The sequence below is a fragment of the Peromyscus maniculatus genome, chromosome 5 (assembly GCF_049852395.1).
Source record: "Peromyscus maniculatus bairdii isolate BWxNUB_F1_BW_parent chromosome 5, HU_Pman_BW_mat_3.1, whole genome shotgun sequence".
Classification (NCBI taxonomy): Eukaryota; Metazoa; Chordata; class Mammalia; order Rodentia; family Cricetidae; genus Peromyscus; species Peromyscus maniculatus.
The window spans coordinates 133,434,061-133,448,242 of record NC_134856.1 but is presented as its reverse complement, the minus strand read 5'-3'; the positions used below and the strand labels follow the sequence as shown (position 1 = coordinate 133,448,242).

General features: G+C 47.5%; 1 long non-coding RNA gene across 2 annotated transcripts in view; it reads left to right on the top strand.

The window, feature by feature from the left end:
* The first annotated feature begins 219 nt into the window (after positions 1 to 219).
* LOC121829625 (uncharacterized) overlaps positions 220 to 14,182 on the top strand; it is a 37,525-nt gene continuing 23,562 nt past the window's right edge. Inside the window, exons 1-3 of one of the 2 annotated variants that reach the window (XR_013051656.1) lie at positions 230 to 606; positions 7,478 to 7,627; positions 13,468 to 13,831. This is a non-coding gene — a long non-coding RNA (uncharacterized LOC121829625). Of the gene's footprint in view, positions 607 to 7,477; positions 7,628 to 13,467; positions 13,832 to 14,182 lie in introns of those variants that run through there. The other variant, XR_006072660.2, reaches the window with a different exon arrangement.

The window sequence follows — 14,182 nt, the reverse complement described above, 5'->3', positions numbered from 1 at the left end:
GAACCTTCTATCAATAAACATCATGGACCATGGTTTTGTACTAAAGATTCTGACTTCTGATTGGCTGGACCCAGAATCTGACGTCACAGACAGTAACCAATCAGGATCTTCCTTTAAAGGAAACTAGCTGAAATAAGAATTCAGCCGCTTCTTTAAATTTCCACTTCTTGTCAGTCTACGACGTCAGACTCCTCTGCGCAGACATCCAATGCTGCTTTGTCTAGAATTTAGAATCAAGAGTGAAGTCAGGAAAGCGCCTCAAGTGAACAGCATCCATTATCTGCATCCACTTCCGGTTTAGGGGTCTCTGTCTCTCTCTCTCTTGCTCTCTGTCCTTCCCTCTCTGTCCCTCTCCTCCTCCCTCTCTCCCTTCTCTCCCCCTCCCTTTCCTCCTCCTTTCTTCCCGTCCCTCTCCCCTCTCCCCTCCAAGCCAGAAGTGACCTCACCATCAGAGGCCCGTTCTTTAAGAGGTCTTAACCTGGACACTGGTTCCAGGCTGTCCAGAGTTCTTCTGTAGAGCGGGTTCAGTTGCTGCTTCTGGATGAACCAGGATGAACTGAAAGCACTTGAAAGGAGGAAGGAAGAAGGGAGGAAGAGAGAAACTAAGTAAGAAAAGAAGGGAAGACGAGGGAGGGAAGGAGGAAAGACAGAGGAAGGAGGGAAAAACAAGGAGGAGAGGGAGAAAGAAGGAGATGGGGAGGGATGAAGGGAAGGAGGAGAAGGAAGGGAGGAGAATCAGGTAGGCACTGAGACACCCATGGATGCAGGAGTGCTTCTGAGGTCGCCATCTGTCTGAACTGGTGGGGGGGACCTTCACCTCGGCAGAACAAGTGTAACCGGTCATGATTCGTGTTGATCTTCTTAACTTGCATGATTCATTTCTCACCTGGTGAGAGATTCTGTACCTGGTCAAAAGGTTTCTGAAATGTGTTCCCAGCTTGTTTCATTTCTTCATATCACTCTCTCTCTCTCTCTCTCTCTCTCTCTCTCTATATATATATATATATATATATATATATATATATATATATATATATATTGTGTGTGTGTGTGTGTGTGTGTGTGTGTGTGTGTGTGTGTGTGTGTGATGGGGTGTGGTGGTGGTAGGGGGTGAGGACTCTGTGAACTTACTTAACTTTAAGGCTCTGTGAGTGAATGGTAGGAAGGAACCTTTGGGCTTAGCAAGTATACCTCTCTCTTTTTCTGTTTTTTTTTTGTTTTGTTTTGTTTTGTTTTTTTGTTTTATATGTGATGAAATTTGACCCAAGCTGCCTCCTCTCCCTGCCTGGGCCAAGGCCAGGAGAAGGGCTCTCCAGGATGGGAGGGGCTCTGCCTCTGGCTCTCAGGGTGGGTTTTGGGAGGGTACATTTTTAGGACAGGATGCAGAATTTTAATGGGAGGAAGAGTAGTGGTCCCGATAAAGCAGCTGCACGTCACACCTGGCCTTGCTCCCCGGGATTCTGGCCTCTGTGCCTTTGCCTGTGTTACTCCATCAGACTCAGCTTGGAATGTGGCCCATTTTTAGGGTCACCTGCACTAGGACAGGGTTTGGGGGTCACTGAGCCTGAGTGGTTGTGGGGACTGGTCTGGGCTGCCTACAACAGTTGTGTTTTTCAAATTCAAGGCTTGGGAACAGTGAGTGGGCCAGGAATTGATGTAGTGGCCTGTGAATGATGCTTTTAAAAATTAAATGGAGCCTGGAGCATAACTTAGTGGTAGAGTGCTTATGTAGTGTGCAGGAAGCCACAGATTCAATTCCCAGCATTGCAAAATAAGTAAACAAATATGTCTTTAAATGGAGCAACATTTTAAAAGTAGAATATATGATATGTTCTTTTGCCTTACAAATTTTCTATCTCCAGATCTTTGTATTTGTCCTCTTGTATCAAAATATGGTTAAATTAAAAATTATTTTATGTGTATGTGTGTTTTGCACACATGTGTGTCTGTGCGCCACTTGCATGCTTGGTGTCCATGGGGGCCAGAAGAGGAATTGGATCCCTGGGAACTGGAGTTACAGATGGTTGTGAGCCTTTCTTTGGGTGCTAGGAATCAAACCCAGGTCCTCTGTAAGAGCAGCCAGTGCTTTTAATCACTGAGTCCTCTTTCCAGGCCCCCAAATACAGTCCAGAAGGCCCTGCCTGTCCTGCGAGGCCTGTTGTGACTGCTTCCTTCCAGTCTCTCTGCTTCTGTTCAGTTTCTCATTCCTGGAATGAGTGAACTGACTTCCTGCTCCTGAACACTAAGATCTCAGCGTCTTCCCCCAGATCTTCCACTCTTGAACTTATTCAAGCTCTGTATGGTGACTCTGGGGGTAGGGACTGATGACCCCACCTTTTTCAGCACCCTGTCCTGAATTTCCAGAAGTGTCAACTCCACCCTCTCTGAGACTTCAAGGGTCTTAGCCCCATCATCCACTGAGCTGGGCATACCCAGCTCGGCTCCTGTATCCCTGTTAGACCAAGCTTCGCTTCCCATATCTGGGTGCAGACTAGGAGAATGTACAGCCCTGCCCCTTCCTAGCCCCAGACCTTCACATGTCCCTCTTCTTTCTGGCTTTATTGTCATTCCATCTGTCCATCCAACCATCCATCTAGCCATCCAGCCATCCTTCCCCAGAGCGGTGTCCTTCTCTTGTGTCACTAGCCTGAGACTGGCTGTTAAGGTCAGATGCCACCTCTGAGAAGATGCTTCCTGCCCCATCAGGCAGTCTCCCACTGCCCATGGCACCATGGCCATCTGTGCAGACTCTGGCTTGGCATCCATCACCTTGTGTTAGGTGGATGTTCTTTTCCCCCTCATCAGCTTACTGGAGGGACCTCCCTCGAGAGCAGTGGTTCTCAACCTTCCTAATGCTGCCACCCTTTAATACAGTTCCTCCTGATGTGGTGACCCCCAACCATAAAATGATTTTCATTGCTACTTTACAAATGTAATTTTGTAACTGCTATGAATCATAACGTAAGTATCTGAGCTGCAGATGGTTTTGGTCTTAGGCAACCTCTGTGAAAGAGTCATGTGACCTCCAAAGAGGTTGCGACCCACAGTTTGAGAACTGCTCTAGAGAGCTTCCCTACATATCCTGCAAATCTGTCCCACCCTGTGGTTGTTTGTGCTAGTAACTGCAGTGTGTGCAGGCTCTTTCATTTCCTGTATGTTTCCCAGTGCAGAAGTTCAAGTTAAAACATTGTCATGTGCTGGATTGCCTGTTAAGTCAGGACATACCGATACTGCTAAGGATACATCAATGACGAAGTTTGAGTTGCTTGCAATAAGAGGTGCTTTTCATGGTCACACGGTATATCAGCAGTGTTGCTAAGGAGACTACTGTTCATTGCGACAGTCCCTGTGTGTAACACGGATCTTAAAGGGTCTTATAATAAAAAAATCCAGAGCCAGATATTGGGGTGAAAGCTGAAAGATCAGAGAAGCAGAACAGCCAGCCAGCCACTAGCTTGTTTCTATGAAATCCTTAGCCTCAAGAGAGCAAGTTCCTGTTTCCTCACACCTTATATACCTTTCTATGTCCTGCCACATTACTTCCTGGAATTAAAGGCGCTTGTCACCACTGCTTGGTTCTGTTTTTCTCATGTAGCCTAGTGTGGCCTTGAACTCACAGAGATCCAGATGGATCTCTGCCTTCCGAGTGATAGGATTAAAGGTGTGTGCCACCACTGCCTGACTTCTGTCTAATCTAGTGGCTGGCTCTGTCCTCTGATCCCCAGGTAAGCTTTATTGGGGTACACAATGTATCGCCACATCTATGTCACAGTGTTGACGAAACAGCTGCTGCTGCACAGTGTCATCAGCAGGCAGTGGGAGAGAGGACTGGCAAGGCCCCCATTCACCTGGAAGCAGCATGTCTCACTGTACTCCCAGCGCGTTAGCCAGATGGCTCGGCCAATCAGAACAGATTCATAAGTGTAATCAATCCATTAGTGCTCACAGGTAGAGGAAGAATTGCTGGTGAAAATGAGCCCCAAATGCTGTAGTTTTGATTCAGATGTCTCAGAGACCCATGAACAAAGGTCTCGTCTCAGGAGCTGTAATGTTGGGACGTGCCGGGATCCTTAGGAAGTAGGGCCTAGTGAAAGGTCTTCTTTGGCCACTGATGGAGTGCCCTTGAAGGGGATTCTGGGGTCTTTTCCTCCCCTCTTTCTAATGCTCCTTCTCCTCTACATTTTCTGTATCCTCTTCTTTCTTCTTGTCTTCCACCTCCCTGTTCTCCTCCTCTCTTCTCTCTGCCATGAGATGAGAGTGCCCCACCTCTGCCCTGTGTGCTAGGGCTCCTGCTGCACCCCTGGATCGGCAGTTTCTTGTGTCCTTTGCCTTGTTGTTATGATCTTACCAACATAGATAACATGCAAATTACCCATTTACAGCGCACAACTCTGTAGAAGGATGGATCCTGTTTTTGCATGCATTTTGTTAGTCTGTGTCTTTTTATTGGGGAATGGAGTCCATTGATATTGAGAGATATTAATGACTAATGATTGCTAATTCCTGTTATTTTGTTGTTGTTGTTGTTGTTGTTGGTGGTGGTAGTGTGTGTGTGTGTGTGTGTGTGTGTGTGTGTGTGTGTGTGTATTTCCATTTTTTTGGTTTTGCTGGTGTGAGATTATTTCCTGTGTTTTCACAAGTATAATTAGCCTCCTTGGGATGGAGTTTTCCTTCTAGTGGGCTGGATTTGTGGATGGATATTGTTTAAATTTGACTTTGTCATGGAATATCTTGTTTTCTCCATCTATGGTGATGGAAAATTTTGCTGGGTATAGTAGTCTGGGCTGGCATCCGTGGTCTCTTTAAGTCTGCAAGACACTTCTCTAGGCCTTTCTGGCTTTTAGTGTCTCTGCTGAGAAGTCAGGTGTAATTCTGATAGGCCTGCCTTTATATGTTACTTGCTCTTTTTCCCTTGCAGCTTTTAATACTCTTTCTTTGTTCTGTATGTTTAGTGTTTTCATTATTATGTGGCAAGAAGACTTTCTTTTCTGATCCAGTCTATTTGGTGTTCTATATGCTTCTTGTACCTTTATAGGCATGTCCTTCTTAAGGTTAAGAATATTTTCTTCTATGACTTTGTTAAATATATTTTCTGGGTCTTTGAGCTGGGTTTCTCCTCTTTCTTATATTCCTATTGTTCTTAGGTTTGGTTTTTTCATAGTGTCCCAGATTTTCTGGATGTTTTGTGTCAGGAATTTTTAGATTTAAAGTTTTCTTTGACCAATGTATTCATTTCTTCCATCATATCTTCTATGCCTGAAAGTCTCTCTTCCATCTCTTGTATTCTGTTGGTGATGCTTGCATCTGTAGTTTCTGTTCACTTACCTAGATTTTCCATCTCCAGGATTCTCTCAGTTTATGTTTTCTTTATTGCTTCTATTTCCATTTTCAGGTCTTGAACAGTTTTATTCATTTCCTTCACCTATTTATTTTTTCTTGGCCTTCTTTAAGGGATTTATTTATTTCCACCCATTGTTTGTTTTCCTTGATTTCCTTAAGGGACCTTCAAATATTTGTGTTTTCTTGGATTTCCTTAGTGAATTTCCTCCATAAGGAATTCTGTCATCTTCATAAAGTTGGTTTTACGGTTATTTTCTTGTACTTCAGCTGTGTTGGAATATTCAGGATAGGTGGTAGGATTGCTGGCCCTGGTGGTGACATGTTGCCCTGGCTGTTGTTGATTTGTTCTTACACCTGCCTCTAGGCATCTGGGTTTGGGGTAATTATAGGTTTAGGTGCCAATTTCCAAGTTTATCTTTGTTGGATGGGTATTTTTCCCCTTGGTTTCTATTTCCTCTCTGGTCTTCTGGCCAGAGTGGTCTGTGGTTCTGGTAATCAGCCAGCGAGTCCTCAGGTCCAAACAGGTGCCTTTATTGGGGCTTTGGTGGTCTGCATGACCTCTGGGGTTTGGGGTACCAGCATTGCCTCTGGGGTTCTAGGGTCCTGGTAACTGGTGTGGCCTCTGGTGTTCTGGGTACCAATGTGGCCTCTGGTAGAACAGGGAGCTTCTTCTGGAGTTGTGGGCTGGGATATGGAGATGAGGGGAGGAGCCATGTAAAATTTTATAGTAACACTTTACATTGTGATAAAAATCCAAATGTTACTTAAAAAAACTTGAGTATAGTTTTTAAATTATGAAAGTTCCTCATCTCCCACCAGGGATATCTTCCCATATGCTGTGCCACACCAAACATCTGAAGGTCTGTATTAGTGACCTTTCTGTTGCTGTGATGAGACATCGTGAACAAAGGCAACTGAAGGAAGAGTTTGTTTTGGCCTTTGGTTCCAGAGGGCTAGATATCTATAATGGCAGCCAAGGTATGGCCACCAGGAGCAGGAAGCTGAGAGATCACATCTCAGTTGCACACACAGGAAGTAGAGATCGCAAAACTGGTCATGGGGCTAGGCCATAAACTCTCAAAGTCTGCCCCAAAGGTTGTACTTACTGCCTCCATGAAGGCTCTTCGTTCTAAAGTTCTAGAACCTCCCCAATCAGTACCACCAACTAGAGACCAAGTGTTCAAATATGTAAGCCTGTGGGGGACATTTCTCATTCAAACCACCATGGTATCTGTTCAAGGTCACAGGAAGAGCAGCATGGCTGCTTAAGCAAGCTTTGGAGATGACTATGGGATTGGAAGGCACTCTCTGACAAAAGGAAGGGGAACTTGAGAAATGGCACACAAGCTTTGTCTGCTGGCCTCCGACAGCTGTGGGACCTAGCCTGGGTTCCGAGGGCAAGTCCTGTTGTTGGCATCTGAGGGATGCCCCGATTTCTCCCGTCTGTGAGGTGGTAAGGGGTATGGAGACGCACTCCATAGACCGTGGGAAGATGGGTGAGGCCCTCACAGGAATCCTGGCTCTAGGCAAGTTCCCCCAAGGAGCTGCTCACAGGATGCTCCCCTGACTCAGGCTGGCCTGGCTTCTCCCTCCTCTATCTCTCCCCTTACGGCCGTGGGGTCCTTCAGGCAGCCTCCCATGCCTTCCTTCTCTTTGCATACGTGCGTGTGGGAGGAAGCTCCTCTCGTGACTGGAGCCGGTGCTGGAGCTAGTGGATGGGTGGGAGGTGCCAGGTGGTGTCTTCTCTCCGAGGCTCCAATCCAATGGACAGGCACCTGCCCTCACCCTTGTCAGTAACCCCTGCTTGTCCTTGCACAGCGAGTCACAGCTGTCCCCATGACTCCAGAGGCCAGAATCCCCATGGGTGTTCTAGTGATGTAGATAAGATAGTGACATATGCTTTGACCTTTTGTGGCTGGTTCATTCCATTCATCACAGTGTCATTGCGGGACAAACATAGTGTAATTGGAATTGTTTCACTTTTCACAGGCCCGTGAGATTCCATTGCTCTCTGCACCACATTTTACATACCTGTCTTCTGTGGACACAAAACTGACTTTAACAATAGATTTGAATTCCATAAATGTCCTCTGTGTAATCGGTGGGGACTGATTAACAGGATGGTCTCCATTTTTAGGGTCTGGCTATTTTCTCCACACAGAGAAGATCTCAGCTCTGACTCTCCCGACTCAGGTGCACAGTAGACACCAGTGGTTGATGGCCACCGCGTGGACACTGGGTTCTAGAAAGTGGCCACTGCATGGACATCATGTTCTAGACACCTCAGGTAAGCTTTACCTCCTAGAAGCTATGGTGTGGCCTCCGGGTGGCCTGTAACTGCTCATCATACAGTATGTTGGCTCTCCTATGAGGTGCAGGGGTGGGTGGGAGAGGTAGGTGGCACTCCACCTCTGCTATGCTGCCCTCAGGCTGGAGGCCGGCGGCACCCACTCTGAGTGCCCAGGTACTCAAATTCCCAGGCTTCGGGCAGCATTAGGCAGCAGGAGGAAGAGGTGGCTACTGCTCTTGCTGGCTGCTGTAATTGAGTATGGCTTTACTGTGGCAGCTTTGGTGACAGCCATGATGTCCAGGCCCTGGACAGAAGGGAGCCACCCACTTACAGGCCTGGTGTAAACAGCTTGTTCCTGACAGCAGTGCCAGAGTCCCTTAATACCTGCCATGTGTCCTGCGTAGTTGACAGGGTTGAAGAGATTTCTATCCTTTGCAGGTGAGCGTGGGCAGGTGTCATGACAGTCCCGAGGTTTGGATTTGCACAGTGTGTGGGGTGCAGTTTGACAAGAACTCTCATAGCCACAGCACGGCCTGTTGTCTGGCTGTGTGCGGGATGACCTTGATGCTCTTGTTACTAAGACATGCCCACTTTGCTGAGGAAGCCTGCGGTACCAAATTGCTTTAACTAAAAAGTCAGTGAATGCGCCTGTCTGGGCAGCTTTTCTAGCTGTACAGAGTACAGGCAGTCAGGTCATAATTGAATTCAGTAGTGATATGAGAGGCAGGAAGAGCTTGGGAAGAGTCTGGAACTCATGCCAACTTGGACAATTGATGAAATAAATGGGAAGAAAATTGATTATGGTTTTAGACGGGTATTCATTTTATGGCAGATGTTTAAGGGGCACTTTCATCTATAGATTATAAAGCAATTTAGGGAGCTCATCCATAAATATTTTAGGAACATATTTCTTCTTTAGGAAGAATACTTTTTATCATCAGTGCACCCTCTCCTGCTGGCTGTCAGTCACTATCAGTGAACCGGGCATCTCATTTAAATGGAATCCACATTTGTCAGCAGTGAGTGTTTGAGGACCGTATTGGAGTCTCTGGAGAGATAAGCCATCCTAAGAAGTCCCACTAATGTCATACTTATGCAAATGAAGTCCAGGAGGCAGAGGAGCCTCCCACAGAGCATGGCTGCATTCTGAAAAGTCGATGGTTTTCATGAACTGAGAAACTTCATGACTTGGAGTGGGCTGGAGGAGTGAGCGGCCTGGCTCTGGGCCTGTTTGGACAGAACCCTTGAACATATATGAGCACATGCAACACCATATTCATGTGTGTGGGTGTGCCATTGCACATATGTAGATATACAGAGTCTGGGCCATCTGTTTTTAGAGATACAGTACCTGAGGAATTGCGTGGTGTGTGTGTGTGTGTGTGTGTGTGTGTGTGTGTGTGTGTGTGTGTGTGTGTGTGCTTGCCTGGTTTTTTCCATGTTTGTAGACAGTTGCCTTGGGCTCTTGCCTTCTTGGGACACCTGTACAGCAAAGCAGACCTTGCTGATTCAGGACACAGAACTGGAGAAGCTCAGTCACCTGCTTGGGTCACATGGTGGGTGTGGCCTTGGCTCTGAGTACCTGACACACTTAGTGAGGTGGAAGAATCCATAAAACCATTTCAGCCCTGTGTGGTCCTGAGTGGTGGGCACAGGCTCCTCACAGTTCCTCGTTCACTAAGGGTGCCTTCTGCATGTTGAGCAAAACCTGCCTGGTCTGAACCCGGGAGGCAGGTTTTTACTGAGAATTATTGTGAGGATGGGGACAGGGTAGTTATGGGAGTGAGGAGTCCTTGTGTAGGTGTCAGAGCAAATCTGAATTGAAAAGCCACTGGGCACCAAGCCAGCCTCATTCACTGGGAGTGATGCCCGTGTGAGCTTGGTCCCTGTTTAGGCCTGGACCTGCTCAGAGGCTAGCACATTTTATATAGTAACAGAGAAGAGTCTGCAGGGTGAGGAATGTCAGCCACCCGCAGGGAGAAAAGAAAGAAGGGTGTGATTAGTGTACGAGCCCCAGCAGAGCCCTCTAGAGCCACTGCTGCCCTGTCTGCTTCCAAAGACTGAGTTGCTGCTTTAAAAAGGCAAGAACGGCTGGTAGTCCTGTTAGACAGTTAACTGGATATGCGTGACTGAGCCTCCCCATCGGAGGGCCCTACTTTCAGCAGAACGACAAAACAAATCCTCAGTAAGGCAAGAAAAAAAAGGACAAGGGAGAGAGGAGGATGGCCGGAGCACGGTTGGTCACCACAGAGCCGCCAGGGAGCATGACGGGAAGGAAGGGCAAGTCCCAGGAGTCCCTTCAAGGACACCTCTCATCCTTCCTCCAGGCCTCTTATAGGTCACCCCCAACGTTGCCACAGGCTGGCACCAAACTTCTGACACATCAGTGTGTGACGTTTAGGATCTAAACCACAAGACCCATGGAAGCAGAAGGTGGAATTTAATGGAAAGCTAGCCGCGAGCCTCAGAGGAATTGCTTATGGTACTAACTCCCCCTGAAAAACCATGGGCTTTACACAACTTCCAAGGAATAAATAATCCCTAATTTAGACGTATCTTTTCAGTAAATAGAAGTAAGAGACACATCCCAGTTCATTATTCAGAGCAAATGCAGTCTTAACGCAAACTGGGTAATTAAAATATAATAAAAAGCACTCAGGACACATATGAAAATCTCAGATATGTATCAACTCATTGATTTTTACTGTATGTTAAAAAAGTAAAACATGGATATATGGATGCTCAGTATGGTAAACCATATTGACAGGATTTATCCTGTGAGTGGAAAAAGAAGAAGCCCCTGTATTCTTTCATGGGTGTAGCTTTTTGTGTGTTTTAGGCTTAAAATCAGGGCTTCACTCACACTAACCAGGTGCTGTCCGACTGGGCTCTACCAAGCCCCATAAAAATCCTTTTGAATATTCACCTCTCCTCCCTAATGAAGGGAACCAGCCTCTCTCTCTCCATCAGCCTAAGAAGCAGGCTGTCTATCAGAAGTCAAATTGAACCTTTTTTGAAGAATTGGGGAAAGAGGCTCTTTGTCAGGACACTAGGGTGTTACTTGAATCATGGGCTGAAGGGTCCTTTTACAGATTGGTGCCTGGGTTGTCCCAGACCCTGCCTTCTGTTACGTTCTGCCCTTCAGAGAACTGTGACTGTCTAGATGCTTCTGAAACTCACCCCTAAACTTATTCCTGAACTATTTGATGATCAAACTTAGCATTCTGGCTCCATGGAAAATAGCAATTCCATAGTAAGTCCCCACCACCCAGTAGGTGACAAAACTGTACACACAGCCACTCTCCATTGCTCAGCAAATGGGGACACCCGAAGCCCATGTCCCCAGTGCTTCTCTCAACAGCCACAGCACATCGCTGTCCCATAGTTTACATTCCCAGATCACAGCCTGCATTCTGAGGCCCAGCCTCGAGCCCTCTGTGTGACAGTCTGAGCCAGCCGTCCCTCTTCTGGGACCTGGTTCATCACCTCCGTGCAGGGGGAATCCTGCATGTCGCCCCTCTGGAAGCAAGTGAACCCCAAGACTCAAGGAGTTATTTATTTAGATTGGCTCCACGCCTCTACTTCTAATTTTAGAATGGATTGAAATTAGTTTTGAATAGGAGTTTACGGATTTCTTGGCCACATTTATGGACCTTTGAAAGCTTAGAACATTTTTTTTTCTCCAAAGGACAAAAAGAACTCTAGTGCCTTGGGTTTTATACAACTCCACGTAGACAGCGGCCAGTGGGCATTTATACATAAAGGGCCTCACTGCTGACTGGCAAACCTGCATTCACTTTATCCTCAAGGAAGTGAGACCCAGTCCCTCTCAGCCTCCTCCTCATCACCTACCATGCACAGTTCTAGATGAGAGCCTGCCTCCCTGCTCCCTGGGGTGTCATCCTGGCAGAGGTGGAGGTCTTCCCACATCCCATCTCTGTTCTCCCCAGAGCCAGGCAGACCAACCACACTGGGAGCTATTGCCCTGCGCCAGGAGGTGCAGTGACTATACTCTGGAGATTTGCTTTATGTCTGAAGCCTGCAGCTTTGTCCACAAATCGAGCTGGCCGTGGTTGTTTGCCTTAACCCAAGAAAACGCAAAATGATTTTCACATGTACGGGCACACACTCACACATTGTTGGTGTTCTATTCCACTTTGCTTTGATGATTTCCTCCTATGGGGGGGGCATAGTTAAACCCAGAAACCCTGAAATCTGGAATTCGAAACGCCCTCTCCACAGCTGAGGAAAGAATGCAGAAACACACTATAGAGCCTCATGGGGAATTTGAGAAAAAGCATGCAAAGTATCTTTACATGTGTGGAAAATGCTTTGGCATACATGTGCCCGAGGTCAGGCTGCCGTGACTGTGCTTAAAGAGCAGGAGAGTGAACTGAGAGTGCAGAGGCGCTGCCGGGCTCGCACCGAGGCTTCACTGCTCTGTCAGCCATGTTGAAGCCACCTTCTCTTCGCACCGGCCTCTTTGGCTCTTCTTCTCCCCTGTTTTCTCTAGGAGGAAGGGCCCTTCATCACTCTTGTGCCTGCGTTCGAAGGCACCGTCTCCCCCAAGGGAGACCACCTCTTGCGTCATTCGGCGTCCGGTGGTGCCCAATGAGTTTGCTGTCGCCCTTGGGTGCCTAATGTCATTAAAATGCTTACGTGGCTCTGCATGTACAGAGTTGCTCAGAAGCCTCCAAGCCTCCTTCGGTAGCCCCCATCCAGTCAGTCCAGTCACTGGGAACCACCCTCACCACTCTGAGCTTCTCTGGTCAGAGGCCCAAGGTGTGGCTTGCTGGGGCAGTGATTTGTTCTCATTACGGCTGCCTGCTTACAGCCCTGGGGACCTTTCTGTACTCCAGGCTTTACTACAGGCATGTCTCGACATTCTTCAAATCCAGAGGGGATCTCAAAATAGAATAAGAAATGAGAATTTAAATTGGAAGCAACAGTGCTGGCACCATGCCCCACCCCACCCCTGTGCCCTCCTCTTTGGCATGACATTGCAAACCAGAGCCGTCTGTGCTTGCTGGCTATTACAGTGCCCTTGCTGAAGGGAAGCTGGGGTCCAGCTGGGTGAGGCTGGGACAGCCATAGACATCAGAACCCCAGGGTCCCCTAGACATTGGGCTCAATAGGTAAGTGTCTACCTTTTTAGCTTGTGTAGGAGGGACACAGATGACTGGAGAGGGAAGTGATGGGGTAGAGAAATTGGCATTTGTCTAGGTTTTGGTTTGGGCTGTTGAGTGCCCAAGATAGATGGCCAGTAGGTGACATCACGGACGGAAACAATTTTTCCTACAGAAAGCAGGAGGCAGGGCCGCATCCCAAGTATGGCATGGAGGGAGGCATAGTAAGATGTATGCTGGAAGGATGAATGCCGTGCACAGGAGGAGCATCCTCCATCCATCCTGTTGGGGCCCCTCCTGCAGCTCTGATTCCAGCTTTCTCCCTGCATCTCAGGCCAGCCCACAACCGTGGCTCTGGGGAGCTGGAGCCTCTTCTCCTGGTGGTCCCAGCCAGGCTCCATCGTACCCCAGGTAGAAAGTTCACACACGGTACTGTATCCATCCATTTACCTCTGCAGCTGCAGCCAGCACCCGGCTGCCGCTGGGCCTTCGCTCCTGTACGGCACTGGAGAGGGTCGGCCAACAGAGGGAAGGGCCTGCGGGAGCTTCCCCTCTAAGCTGCCGTCCGAATATTTCCCCAGATCCATACAGTGAGAGGCACTGGTTCAAGAAGTGAAGCCTTTAGTGGTTAGGTTGAGAGGCAAAGCCCGAGCACGGGATTGAGCCCTTTATAAAGGTGTCTTGTTGCTCTCATCTCTTCATGCCCTCCAGCGTCCTGTCCAGTGAGGACACTGTCCCAGGCACCTCGTGGAAGCAGAGGGGAGATATGCCCAACTCTGAGCCTGCTGGCACCTGAATCTTCCAGTTTCCAGAAGTGTGAGGAATGATTTCCTGTTGGTCATACATTACAGTGGCAGTTTTCAACCTATGGGTAGTGACCCCTTTGACAAACCTCTATCCCCCCAAATATTTACATTACAATTCATAGTAATAACAAAATTATAGATATAAAGTAGTAATGAAAATAATTTTGTGGTTGGGGGTCACCACATTATAAGGGACTTTGTTTTTGTTTGGTTTCTTACTCTTTGTCTCTTTGGGGGCTCACCACCCAACTTCCAAATAAATCACATATGGAGGCTTTTTCTTAATTATGAATGCCTGGCCTTAGCTTGACTTGTTTCTAGCCAGCTTTTCTTAACTTTAAATTAACCCATTGGTCTTTTGCTTCTGGACTTTTACCTTTCTCTATTTTTGTATATCTTTCTTTCTTATTCTGTTGCTGGTTGTGTAGCTGGGTGGCTGGACCCTGAGGTGGTCCTCCTTCTCTAACTCATAGATCACTCTTCTCCACGATTTCTTCTATTATTCTGTCTGCCTGCCAGCCTGGCCTATCCTTTCTCCTTCTTTGCTATTGGCCGTTCAGCTCTTTATTAGACCATCAGATGTTTTAGACAGGCACAGTAACACAGCTTCACAGAATTAA